Here is a 14199-nt window from a genome sequence, read left to right on the forward strand (position 1 = left end):
TTTCTGCTTATGGAGAGTGGATTAACAACAATAAGGGAGAGACGTAGCTTTCTCTTGATAAAACATCTTACAAAAATTGAATCAAATAGCTCACACACATTACATAATTGGTTAAGAAATCCAGCCATGTATAGAGGTATTGCAGATGAGTATGCCAATATTCAAAAGAAGTTCCCTGTACCAGCAAAGTCTATTGCACGTACTTTCCCCCAATCCCCTCCATGGAATTGGTCATTTCCCATAATAAATACTGAATTTTCAAAATGGAATAAAGATTTAACCCCCATTGCTTTTGTCCAGAAAAAATTTGCAGAACTTAATACAATTACCTATAAAAATCACTTCCAAATATTTGTTGATGGGTCAAAAATGGATGAGAAGGTTGCAAGTGGTGTTTTCCTTCCTCACCTGAAAATTGCAATGGGCGAGAGATTATTTAATAATTTATCTATAATGTCTGCTGAGTTAAATGCCATAATCATGGCATTAGAACACCTTAAGCAAAACCAACCTTTGATTGAAAATTCGAATAATATTATCATCTATTCCGACTCTTTATCAAGCCTTGAGTTGCTGGCCTCAGCTCCTCAATATAAGTTGGACATTGACACTTATCATTGTCTCAGTATTATTGATAATCTTGCTTCAAGTGGCATAAAAACTTACTTTCAGTACATTCCTAGCCACTCTGGCATAAGTGGTAATCATCAGGTTGATGAAATAGCAAAAAATGCTATAAATATTGACCAGCCAAGTGGGAGATCAATCCCAATTAGAGATATTTACCGATGGAGGCTATCAGATATTAATTTTAATAAGATTAATCCTATCCTTTCCCCCTTTCCCAATAAGTATCTTTCTAAAATTTATCATAGAATTCGTTCTGGAACAAATGGACTAAGTTTCCTTGCATTCTCATATAAGCTTTCTAATTCAAGTGGCTCAATTCCCCTTTCCCCTCTTTGCAGGCATTTTAATATGAATAATGAAACAATTGACCATTGCCTATTTGAATGTAATATGCTGACGTCTGCACAACATACCTTGCTTTGTAAACTGTTAAAATACTTCAAACACCACAAAATCCAACTATCAGCCTAGAGCCTAGCCAACTATACCTGCACACATAGCATAGAAATCGACATCTATCATCTTATATTTGAACTCCTAGAGTCAAAAGATCTGCTGAAAGATATCTGAATATATCTAATAAATATGAGGCAATCAAGCCAGTAGCTCTGTAGCCCACAGAGTGAAGCAAAAGGAAAAGGGCTAAATAGTTTTACTGAAAAGCCCGCCTGCTGTTAAATAGAAGAAGAAGATTTGGAAATCAGTTCCCGAATTCAGCTACATGTGCCCAGCCCTTAATAGAAAGTTGTGATGTGAAAAATTTCGCCGCAACCCTGTTAAAAATTATCTTGTTCATTTAAAAAAAAAGAAAAAGAGAATTAAGGTAAACACTTCTTTATGATAGGCCTAATGTTTAAAAAGGTCAAAGCATAGCCCTGATAAATTTCCATTCTATTACATAATTTAGATAGAATGAAAGGGAATCTATCACAATGCTCTTTTGTAATCCAACAATTACTTCTGGGGCTCTTTTGAGCCATTAAAGGGCTGAATTCAGCCCTTAGTCACTAAAATGTTTATGGACAGCCCTTATATCACTAAACAGCTAATATAAAAGAGTATAGTTTACATATAGAGAAAAATTCCATAGCCAAAAATTATATAGGCTATTAAAAACTTTCTAGCCAACAAGATGGCTTGGCTAATATAACTGACAGTAGGGCTATCAAATGATTAAATTAGCCAACCAGTTGGCTGTTAGATCTCAATTATATATACACCAGTCTGAATTAGCCAATGTGCCAGATATCAACATACTAGGCTACCATTATACTATACTATTCCCATTCTTTTGCATTAAGATTTTACATCTAAGATCTCACATCTTTCTACAAAATTTTCCGTATTTTGGTAAAATTCTAGGTAAATTTTTACCAAATCATATTATTGACTTACAAATAATCAGTCAAATAATTGACTTACAATTGGTCATTCTTATTACATAGGCTCTAAAGAGTTGATAGTCTACTTTTTGCCGAGAAAGACCCACATTCTGTCTACCTCGAAAATTGTCAAGGCAATAAATTTAGCTTTCTGAGCATCGACGAAATACACACCTGTGAAGTTTGTTTGTAAACATTGATGTTCCAGAACATTTTTTACGTGATCCCGCTTTTTTAAATTTGGTACAGATAGAGTGAAACCACAGTTAAATATTCGTACTATTCATTTAAAAATGCAGCCGACACAACCTCGCACGAGTCAAACAAAGGGACCTGAACAGTGTGCATTGTGTGGTTGTAATTTAGGTGGAGAATGAATCGCGATGACGTGTGATGGATGCAATTAATGGCTTTGAATAGACTGTCTTGAAATGACTGAGCCGGAGTATGCTCTCTTAACAAAGATGACAAGGCGTATCGGATGCAAGTGGCATTGTCCTATGTGTAAAGGTGACAAACAAGCAAGACGAAATGCATTGGATATCCAAAATGCTATTACCAAATCCCTTGAAACGCTTCAACCAACCCTAACAGTCATTCAGGATCTTGATGTGAAAATTATAGATGCCGTCAAAATTTCTCTTAGTGAGTTTAAGCTTAAAGTGGTCAAAGATATGGATCGTAGATTTCAAGCCATTGAGACGCGGATAGATACCCTCGAGCAAACGTCTGGCGCCGCCGTCGACCAGGACTTGCTGAATTGTCTTGTAGTCTCGCAGGTACAGGCTTTAAAAAGCGATCTTGATAGCCACTCAGAGAACAAAATGAAGCAGTTAATAGTCGAAGATAGAGACAGACAGACATAAACTGAACCTTGTTGTGTTTGGAGTGCCGGCAAAACCAGAAGACGGACAGTTTATTCAGCAGTATTTGTCCCAAGAGTATAGCCTTCCAAATATATCCGTCATAAATCCCCGTCGCTTAGCTAACCCGAATAACCAAACTAGCTCAAACTCACCAATCATTTTTTACGTTTTCAACCTTGAAACAAAGAAAAAAATTATACAGAAGTCGTATGAAAAGAGAGGAACTGGTAGAATTCAGTTCAGAAACGACGTATCCAAAGCAGACCGGGCTAAAAGAGCCAAGCTATATGAAGAGATCCAAGCTTGGCGAGCAAATGGAGAGACGGATATTGTGATTCGGAGTGGCAAAATCATATAAAAAAACTTGCTACCTCCAGCCCCTCCAACTCAGATGGAACTCTCAGTGGGCTGCCAAAACCTGTACATAGTTTCTCTTCTAGTGCATTATTAGATGTAAGTGATAATTTTGCTAGTGGGGAGTCGGACAATTGTTTTTATAGTGCTAGAACTGGACAAACCATTGATTCGCCGAGTTCTGAAAGATCATCAACTCCCTCTGATAGGGGAAGCTTTGGGAAGATTAGTGCCCCTAGTGTTTTTTTCAGCAATGCTGACTGTCTAACTTCAAAGTTTCAATAAATTAAGTGTGTTATTACATCAGGTGCTTCATATATTTATGTCTTATATGAAGTCAAACCAAAAAGGACTACTATCCATCTGACAGAACAACAGACAGATACCGGGATACAAAATAATCAGCAATCTATCAAAGGAGGAAGGAAGGGGAATTGTCCTATACATCCGAGATACTTTCCAGGTAAGAAATATTAATATTGAATCTGATTATGAGCCTTACCTAGAACAAGTGTGGATATCAATAAACCTACCTGGTGAGCCAATACAGATTGGTACAATTTACAGAAGTCCGAGTTCCCTTAATTTAGAAAGGTCCTTTTTAGAAGTGGTAAAATCAATTGATAGAAAAATTGCGCTGACAGCAAACCTTCTCATAGTCGGGGATTCTAACCTACTTTTCGTCCAATGGATAGATGGGAGTTGCTATTCTGGACAGAAATCAGTTGTATCATTTCTTGAGTTTCTAGCTAATTATTCACTTTACCAAGCTGTAAATTTTCCGACTAGGCACCGGGATGGCCACCCCCCATCATTGCTGGACCTCGTAATAGTAAACGACCATGAAGTGCTCTTAAACGTGGCCCCACTACCGCCCTTCGGTGCAAGCGATCACGCTGCCATACGATGCTCCCTTAGACTGTATCCAGAAAAATCAATTTTTACCAAACATGTGTATAGAGATTACCGTCTGATGAAGCAAGAGTTGGCGGGGCAGGATTGGTCCTTTATCACTGAGAATGATGTTGATAAATTGTGGAATATGATGAAGAAAATACTGCTAGAGGTCTCAGAGAAAAATCCTGTAGTAAGATGGGCTCGTAAAACCAAAACGCTACCATTTATGACCAAAGAAATGAAGAGAGCAAGAAATAAGAAGAAAAGGTATTGGAGACTATATACACAGAATATACACAATGAGAACCACTACACAAAATGTACCAAGACACGAAATCAAGTCAGAAATCTATCCAGAAAGTTATTTGAACAGCATGAGGAGGCTGTAGCAGCAGCAAGCAAGTTAAATCCAACACACTTTTGGAATTATGCCTCAGTCCATAAACCTGGTAGACACTCTGTTACGCGACTTAAAGATAATGACCGTATAATAGATGACCCAATAGAAATTCCCAATGCCGTAAATAGGCAGTTTACATCTGTATTTACTCCACCTGATAATGCCCCTCTTCCAGACCCCCCCACCTATACCATCATAACCCCTATGCCCCCGATTACAGTCAATAGGGCAGATGTAGAGGCACGCCTAAAGAAGTTGAATCCATATAAGTTGGTGGGACCTAATGGTGTACAACCAAGGCTTCTTAAACAATTGCATGTTGAACTATCAGGCCCACTCACTCATCTTTTTCAGAAATCCCTTGATGAAAAGTGTATCTCACAGGATTGGCGCATGGCCCACATAACTCCCATACATAAGGGTGGCAGCAAAGAAGACGCAAACCATTACCGGCCAATCAGTTTCACCTTTGCAGTCGGGAAGCTACCAGGAGCGATTGTTAACACTGCAATCCTGAAACACTTGACAACCAATAGAGTGTTCTCATCATGTCAGCATGGCTTTAGGTTTGGTCAGTCGGTTCAAACAGACTTGATTGATTCTTATAGTTAAATCACTGATCTTCTAGATCTAGGGTTTCCAGTCGATATCATACTAATTGATTTGTCAAATGAATTTGACAAAGTCTGCCATAAAAGACTTCGAATCAAGCTCAAAGCTATTGAGGTGAGTGGTGGTGTTGCTGAGTGGGGGATGCAGTTCTTAACAGATAGGAAACAGACGGTTAAAGTATTTGGCGAGGATGGAAGGACGTTTTTCTCCAATGTGGCCGCTGTTGGAAGTGGTGTCCCCCAGGGCACGGTTTTGGGTCCGACTTTATTTAATATATATATAAATGACGTGCCAAAAATCCTAAATAACAAAGTAAGCCTCTATGCTGATGACTCGAAACTTATCGGTCGTGCAGACACAGCGGAGGATATTAAGTCGATCCAACTGGACCTCGATACATTCACTCACTGGACTAATATTTGGAGGCTTGAATTCAACGCATCAAAATGCAAGACTCTCCACCTTGGGAAGAAAAACCCACACACTCAGTACCATTTGGATTGTAGGGATGGGTCCTAAAATGCCATTTTCAGTAGCCACGCAGAGAGAGATCTTGGTGTCCTGGTAGACGACGACTTGAAATTTCATATTCATGCACAAGTGACTATTGCAAAGGATAATCAGACTATTGGCTTAATCAAAAGAACGTTCACTAGCATATCTCCAACTGTTATGACCAAGCTATACAAGTCTAGTTCGACCAAGGCTAGAGTTTGGAATGTGTATCGCATGCCCAATCAATAAGATAGACCAAGCAGCTCTAGAATCAGTCCAGAGGAGTGCAATGAAATGTATTAGAGACCTCTATGATGTCCCTTATCCATCCTGTCTCCGTAAGCTTAGAATACCATCTCTAAAATATTATCACAAACGAGGCAATGTGATAACAGCATACAAGCTCCTAAATGCTGAGGATACCATTCCTTGCCTTTTCCAACCAGATAATTCAAACAGAACTCGTGGTCATTCTCAAAAGCAATTCCGAAAACTAGCCAAAACCAGACTAAGGAACAAGTTCTTCTCAAATAGAGTTGTCAGCTTGTGGAACTCCCTTAGTGAAAAAACAGTAGCCTCTGCCAGCATGGATGCATTCAAGACATCAGTGGAGAGAGAGTGGATCAACACACTTTGGTGCACCAGGTTGGACACCACAAATTATGATTAAATATAATCACTGAAGCTGGCAGACACATGATTCATCCTATTACTAGGAGGTATGAGTTAAGGTAATTTTAAGGTAATTAAATTGAATTTATCACTTGATTCCTTTTTTTATGCTCTTTCCAAATATAATAATCATTTTTGTTGGAAATGAATTTTACCCCCACCCCTATATATACCAATTCAGGGTATATAATTGCACATAAGGGGGGTGGGTAAATTTTATTTCTGATGTAAATGGGAAGTAAGTTTAAACTTTACCCCCACCCCCCTAATGTGCAAACATATTTCCTGAATTGGTATATAAGGGTGGGGGTAAAATTCATTTTCCACAAAAATGATTATTATATTTGGAAAGAGCATAAAAAAAGGCATCAAGTGGTATATTCACTTTATTCATAAGTCAATAATATGATTTTGTAAAAATTTACCAAATTCTACTGTAGCTACTTTTGGCTATCTTGGAAAGGAGTTAGGTTAGGAAAATGAAACTTTCAGGGATGGGTCTAAAGGCTAAAGTATGTCCTGGGAAGGTATTTTGAAGTACCTAGGCTACCTTCCTCCCTCTAGTGGGTCCTGAAATTTGCCAATGTGACAGGTCCTATTGAAAATTTCATACCTTTTAAAATTTTGACAAAACATTTGATTATTATTTTCAGGCACCCATTTCTTTTACTCTGGCTTTAGTTCTGAAAATACAGTTCCTGTCATTTAAGTAGAATTTTAAGCCATATCAATGTTTTTTCAAAATTAAGGAAATGCATTTGCATATCTTTAAAACCTTATAAATTAGGACTTAAGAAAGTTGTGAAGCTGAAAACAATTTTGTTGTACTTCATTTAAGCAGAAGATCTATTTTGCAAGGTTTCACTTTTATAACACAATATTTTCAGATCTGTCAGACCATTTTCCTATTTACTTGTCACTACCTTTGCAACCACTACCTCTACGCTCTAGAATTAATATCCCAACACCTACTCGAAATTACAGCTCTGCAAATATAAACCATTTTATCAATTGCCTAAGAACCACTGACTGGTCTGATGTCTTAAATTGTCAAGAGGTAAATTCTTCCACAAATGGTTTTGCACAAAGGCTAAGTGAAATTATCCATTCAACTTTTCCTAATCGTAAACCTAACCGGAAAAATATCCCTATTTGCCCCTGGATGTCACATAGCCTCATTGTCTCCTCATATCGTAAAAACAAATTATATAAGTTAACCTGTAAGACCAGTAGTGATATTGACCTATCTAATTATAAACATTATAAAAACTTATACACTAAACTCATCTGTGAAGCAAAGAAAAATTATTATTATACAAAAATTCTTGATTGCAAAGGAAACCTGAAAAAGATTTGGTCCACCATTAATGATATACTCTCAAAAAATAGAAAATCAAAGTCTATACTTATTCGCCTTAAAGATACAAATGGTAGATTAATAGATCCTTTACATGCACCGGACGCAGTTATTAGCTATTTTTCTAATGTTCCTCATACTGACTCCCACTCCTCCTCACAGGCTGTACTCCCTTGCTTCAATTCTAGATCCACATTATTTTGCCCAACTGATAGCAATGATGTATTTCAAATCATCGGTTCTCTCCCTAATAGTTTTACTCCTGATCCCTAATAGTTTTACTCCTGACTGTCTTGGATTAAGTAATAAGCTCCTGAAGACCATATATCCTTTTGTTTACAAGCCCATCAAGCATATTGCCAACCTATCTTTAACCCACAGAGTTTTCCCTGATTTACTAAAGTCAGCCATTGTTATTCCAGTTCTTAAAAAGGGCAATCCAACTGAGATAGGTAATTATCGTCCAATCTCAATTCTTCCTGTTATATCCAAAGTGCTCGAGAGAATCATCTTCAGACGTCTGTCTCCCTTTCTGTTTGACAGTCAGTACTCTGTATCCTTGATTTCTCCTCACCAATATGGCTTTAGGCTGAAATTCTCAACTTCTCATGCTCTAATTGACATCACACAGTTCATATGCTCACAACTTGACCTTAGAAAAACTGTATTGGGCTTATTTTTGGATTTTCTAAGGCCTTTGACATGGTCGATTATAGTATTTTAATAAGTAAATTAAATAGTTAAGGTATTCGTGGTGTTCCCCTCTCTTGGTTTGATTCTTATCTATCTGGAAAGGTACAGAGTGTGAGCCTAGGTAGAGTATCCTCTCAGCCCTTACCTGTTCGGAGGGGTGTCCTGCAAGGCTCCGTTCTAGGCCCTATTTTATTTCTCCTATATATCAATGATCGTGTTATAGACCTGGGCCCTTCAGTGTACCCTGTATTATTTGCTGATGACAGCAACTTCTTCATCACTGGCTCCAATTTACCATCGGCAATAACCTCTGCCCAAGTCCTTCTGAACATAGTCCAGGCGTGGTGCCTTACAAATAACATGACCATTAATAGCAAAAAAAGTCAAATAGAATTATTCAGAGCCTCCTACAACAAAGACGTAATTCAACCTGCTCTTGGTCTCAGGTACTCCTCCGATATCCTCCCACAAGTGAAGGTTGCCAAGTTTCTTGGTGTATTTATTTACTCATGCTTGTCATTCTCTAATCATATTTCTTACATAACAGCAATAATATTGAGACAAGTAGCTATGATTAACTGTGTGAATTATTTTCTTCCTCCTGGCATCCTAGTTACCCTCTATTATTCCTTAATTTTTCCTTACCTTTCATATTGCAGATCAGTTTGGGGAAATACAAAATGGTCCTTCACTTAAAAACTCAAATTTGCCCAAAACCGCGCCATTAAAGCAGTTTTTCGGCTTCCCCGTCTGTATCCAACTCGTGATTTGTATTCAGATTTTGGCATAGCTCCACTTGATCAAATCATACAAAAACTAAACTTATTGCTTGCTTACTCTGCTTTTCACAATAATCTTCCACCTCAACTACTAACCTATTATAATATTAATAATTTGGAAGCCCACTGTCTCCGTTCATCCAATAGAGCCTTTAAAATTCCTAAATGCGTTTCAAGGGCTGCCCAGCAATCTCCCATTTACAAATCTATTATTCAATGGAACAAAATTCCCTCCAGTGTTGAACTAGCTACAAGTTTCTGCAAGTTGTATAAAAATGTAACAAAACTTGATAATATAATTTAATCTTTCCATATTTAACAAATTTGCTCTAATTACCCATGTTTTATTCTTCAATTTTTTTTTCTTTCAGTGTTACTTTAATTTTCTTCTTTTTTTGGTGCTTAACAAGTTATCTTCTAGGATCTTTATTGTTATTGATGTTTGTGTTATGTTTTATTTGAATAAAATTGAATTGAATATAAAATACTACTCAGATAGTGGAAGCAAAAAACTGAAAAAATTGCCTCAAGTACAGGGACAAAATTGTATAATCATATGGAGTGTAATTGTGTGACTTAGGTCTCTATATTAAAATGAGTGATATGGGTATCCTTGTAAATGCTACCTGGAATGACCCACTTTCTCTCAGCTTTAATGGTCCAGCAAAGATTCTTTGTTGTTCACAGTTAAAATGTTGTCAACATTTGGTCATTTCAAAGTTAATCTACCAGTTTAATTCACTTCAACAAATTTTAGTTTTGACTATCCTTTGTCTAGAAACTCCACAATTCTTGAAATATACATGTCCTACTTAAGATTATTAGAAGTTTGTAGTAGGACAAGTAGGACATGCATATTTCAAGCATCCTGGATTTTCCAGACAAAGGATAGTCAAAACGAAAAACGTTTTAAGTGGATTAAAATAGTTGATTAACTTTGAAATAGCCAAATGTTGACAACAATTTTGCTGTGAACAACAAAGAAATCTTTGCTGGACCATTAAAACTGAGAAGAAGTGAGATAGCATTTATAGAGAAACCTATATCACACATTATATTATGGAGACCTAGATCACATGATTACACTCCATGTGATCATCCAATTTCATCCCTATACTTGAGGCAAGTTTTCTATTTTCTATTTCTATTTTCAATAGAATGAGCCCTTTTCGAAGTTCCTATGACACCTCCTTTAAGTACCCTGGTCTAAAAATAAATGATAATAATACATTGTACCCACATTGATCTTTACTATAAAAATGTCAAGCCTTACAATCACTTTTGACTATTAAAAAGGACACTAGGCCTTTTGATTTCCAATCAAATTAGCCCTTTTTGAGTTTCTATGACAATGCTTTTTATAAACACCTTATATGCCCCCAGGGCATAAATTACAACCCTTACCCTAAGGGCTGTGAGAGGGGTTGTCATCCTCAAAGACCAAATTTCCAGAACTTTCAACTACATTAAACAAAATGGCTATCTAAAAAATTTGATTGGATGTGTTTGAGGAAATGGTGGGTGTGAGAAGGGTGTTGGTTGCTCTCCAATCACTTTCAACTATTAGAAAAGGCTCTAGCCCTTTCAATTTCCAATCAAATGAGTCCTTTTGAAGTTTCTACAACAACACTTTCAATAAAAACCTTCTATGCCCCCAGGGTATAACTTACAACCCTTGCATTGGCGCCCATAAAACCAGGTAGGTGCCCCCAGCCAGGAGGGGGACCTGCCCCCTCCTGGCTGAATGATGCTGCCTTATTTTTTTATATTTTTGTTTTAATATTTATATTATATAGCATTGAAAGTGCCAATTAAACCAGGTAAGCCCCCCTCTTTAGAATTCAGCTTATGGGTGTTATGAACCCTTGCCCTGACAACAGGGTTGGGGGTGTCATCCTCAAATTTATAACCCTTGGCCTGAAGACTGTGGGGGGATTGTCCTGGTCAAAGGTATAATTTCCAAAACTTTCAACTGCGTGGAACAAAATGGCTATCTCAAAAATTTGATTGGACGTGTTTGAGGAAATGGTGGGCGTGGAAGGGGTGTTAGTTGCCTTTCAATCACTTTTGACTATTAAAAAGGACACTGGCCATTCAAATTTCCAACCAAATGAACCCTTTTTCAAGTTTCCACGGCAATGCTTTCTATAAAAAACCTTATATGCCCCCAGGGCATAACTTACAACCCTTGCCCTGAGGGCTGGGGTGGGGGGGGATGTCATCCTTAAAGACCTAATTTCCAGAACTTCCAACTACATTGAACAAAATGGCTATCTAATATAAATATTTTTACTTTTATAACTTTACTAAATTCAATAATATTAACATTTTGATTACTAAATATCAGTATATGCATATTAAACTGACAATGCACATTCGTTTGTATTTTTTCAGTAAAGTGCAAATTATGTTCTGGCCTTGGGAAGGCATAGGGGTTTTGAGCCCAACTTATGTTAATTTTTGCTCGTTTTGAGTTTGACTCGGTTATTATTGTAATTACTGTTTGTTTTGGGTTTCATTTATTTATCAATATTGATTTGTGGTAGTTTCACACTTGGTAGATTATTTGATTTTATTTTTGCTCATTTTTTGTTTAATGGAGTTCTTTACTTTTCTTTGAAAAACTTATTTTGCGGAAAAAGTTTTTTTTAAATTAATTTCTGTTCGTTTTATATTGATATAGTCTTTTGAGAGAAAAAGAAAATAATACTTTAAATATTTTCGTTTTTTTTAAGAATTTATAGTTTGGCCTGCTATTTGTATGCTGGAAAAAAAATTTGCAGCAATTTTTAACAACTTACACCCTCTTAAAAATCTGGACACACATAGTAGTGTTTAATTTAGTTTCATACCTCCTCTAGTTGACCTGAAATGGAAAACTTGATACCATTCGCAAAACAATCTGTTTACTTTCTTTGATAGCTTGGATACATTTAGGGTATTTTGATTTGGTAAAATTTTAAGAGCAGAAGCAGCCCCGAAAGTTTGAACATAATACCCTCTGTCGTTCTTGGGATACTGCTGAGATTCCTTATTGGGAATTAGCATTAACACAGTGCATTTTGATTTAAGCTTATGGCAACATTTAGTTTTTAAACATAAATTCAAATGGGTGGGTGGGCGTGGAAGGGGGATTATTTCTCTCCTATCACTTCCGACTATTAAAAAGGGCATCAGCCCTTTCTATTTTCAATCAAATGAGTCCTTTTCGAAGATCCTACAACAACTCCTTCAATACAAAGTGCCCTGGTCTAAACAACAACGACAAAAAAAATAATACATTATACACACATCGATCTTACTATAAAAATGTCAAGCCTTCCAATCACTTTCGATTGTTAAAAAGGGCATTAGCCATTCCAATTTCCAATCGAATGAGCCCTTTTCGAAGTTTCTACGACAACTCTTTCGATACGAAGTGCCCGGGTATGGAGAAAGAAGAAGAAGAAAAAAAAATAATACATTGTGCCCACATTGTTCTTTACTTAGGCAGCGCTATCGTGCTGCCTATGATAAAAGAGCTAGAATACCAGTACCATAACAAAACAACAATAGAAAGTTTAATATCATAGGCAGCGCGCTAGCGCTGCCTAATTAAAGAAGGATGTGGGCACAATGTGTTTTTTTTTTCTTTGGTTTTTTCGCCATACCCGGGCACTTCGTATCGAAGGAGTCGTCGTAGAAACTTCGAAAAGGGCTCATTCGCTTGGAAATTGGAGTGGCTAGTGCCCTTATTAATAGTCGAAAGTGATTGGAGGGCAACTAGCCCCCCCTCCCACGCCCATCAATACCCCAAACACATCCAATAAAAATTTTGAGAGAGCCGTTTTGTCCAGCATAGATGATTTCAAGAGAGAAAATATGTTTTTGAGGAGGTTACTCCCTCACAACCCTCTGGGCAAGGGTTTTAAGTTATGCACTGGGGGCATATAAAGTGTTTACGAAAGATGTTGTTAAAAACACTTCAAAAGAGTCTCAGTTGAGCGGAAATAAAAATGAATAGTACCCTTTTTAATAGTCGATAGTGATTTGGGGGCTATTAGCCCCCCCCCCACGCCCATCGGTCTTCCAATTAGCTCCACTCAAAATTTTGACATAAACATTTTGTTAAGCGTAGTTGATTTCCGGATAGAAAATATCTTTTTTTCGAGAACACTCCCCCATAACCCTCCGGGTACGAGCTGTAAGCTATACCCTGGAGTAATATATGGTTTTTATAAAATGCTTTGTCGCAGACACTTCAAAACAGGGTGATTCAATCAGAAATTCGAAGGGCTTGTGTCCTTTTTTATAATTAACAGTTATTTGAGGCCAATTAGCCCCCCACCCCACGCCCATCAGTCCCCCAAACACATCCAATCAAAATTTTGAGGTAGCAATTTTGTTCAGCATAGTTGATTTCCAGCTAGAAAATATGTTTTTGAGGAGGGCACTCCCCCACTACCCACAGGGCAACGGTTTTAAGCTATGGACTAGGGATATATGAAGTTTTTATAGAAAGTATTGTTGTAGAAATCTCAAAAAAGGCTAATTTGACGGGAAATTCAAAGGGCTAGTAAGCTTTTTGATAGTCGAAATTTATCGGAGGGAAACTCGCCCCCCCCCACGCCCATCCGTCCCCCAAATACACCCACACAAAATTTTGAGATAGCCATTTTGTTCAGCGTGGTTGATTTCCAGATAGAAAATAAGTTTTTGAGGAGCACAGTCCCCCACAACCCTCAGGGCAAGGCTTTTAAGTTATGCCCTGGGGGCATATAAGGTTTTTATAGAGGGTGCTGTCGTAGAAAATTCAAAGCAGGGTCATTCGATTGGAAATTCAAAGGGCTAGCACCCTTTTTAATAGTCGAAAGTGATGGGAGGGCAACTCGCCCCCCCCCCCACGCCCATCATTCTCCCAAACACATCCAATCAAATTTTTTATGTAGCCATTTTGTTCAGCGTAGTTGATTTCGAGATAGAAACTATGGTTTTAAGGTGGACACTCACCCACAACCATTAGCGCAAGGGTTTTAAACTCTGCGCTTGGGGCATATAAGGTTTATAGAGATGGCGTTGTCGT

General features: G+C 37.5%; 1 protein-coding gene across 2 annotated transcripts in view; it reads left to right on the forward strand.

Annotated features, from left to right (window-relative positions):
* The first annotated feature begins 1336 nt into the window (after nt 1-1336).
* Dip-C (dipeptidase C) overlaps nt 1337-14199 on the forward strand; it is a 149243-nt gene continuing 136380 nt past the window's right edge. The window contains exon 1 of one of the 2 annotated variants that reach the window (XM_089098427.1): nt 1337-1453. The gene's annotated coding sequence lies outside the window, so the exon portion shown is untranslated. The other variant, XM_089098428.1, reaches the window with a different exon arrangement.

This window comes from Artemia sp. Qi Xiang Cuo, chromosome 12 (assembly GCF_049724085.1).
Source record: "Artemia sp. Qi Xiang Cuo chromosome 12, ASM4972408v1, whole genome shotgun sequence".
Taxonomy (NCBI): domain Eukaryota; kingdom Metazoa; phylum Arthropoda; class Branchiopoda; order Anostraca; family Artemiidae; genus Artemia; species Artemia sp. Qi Xiang Cuo.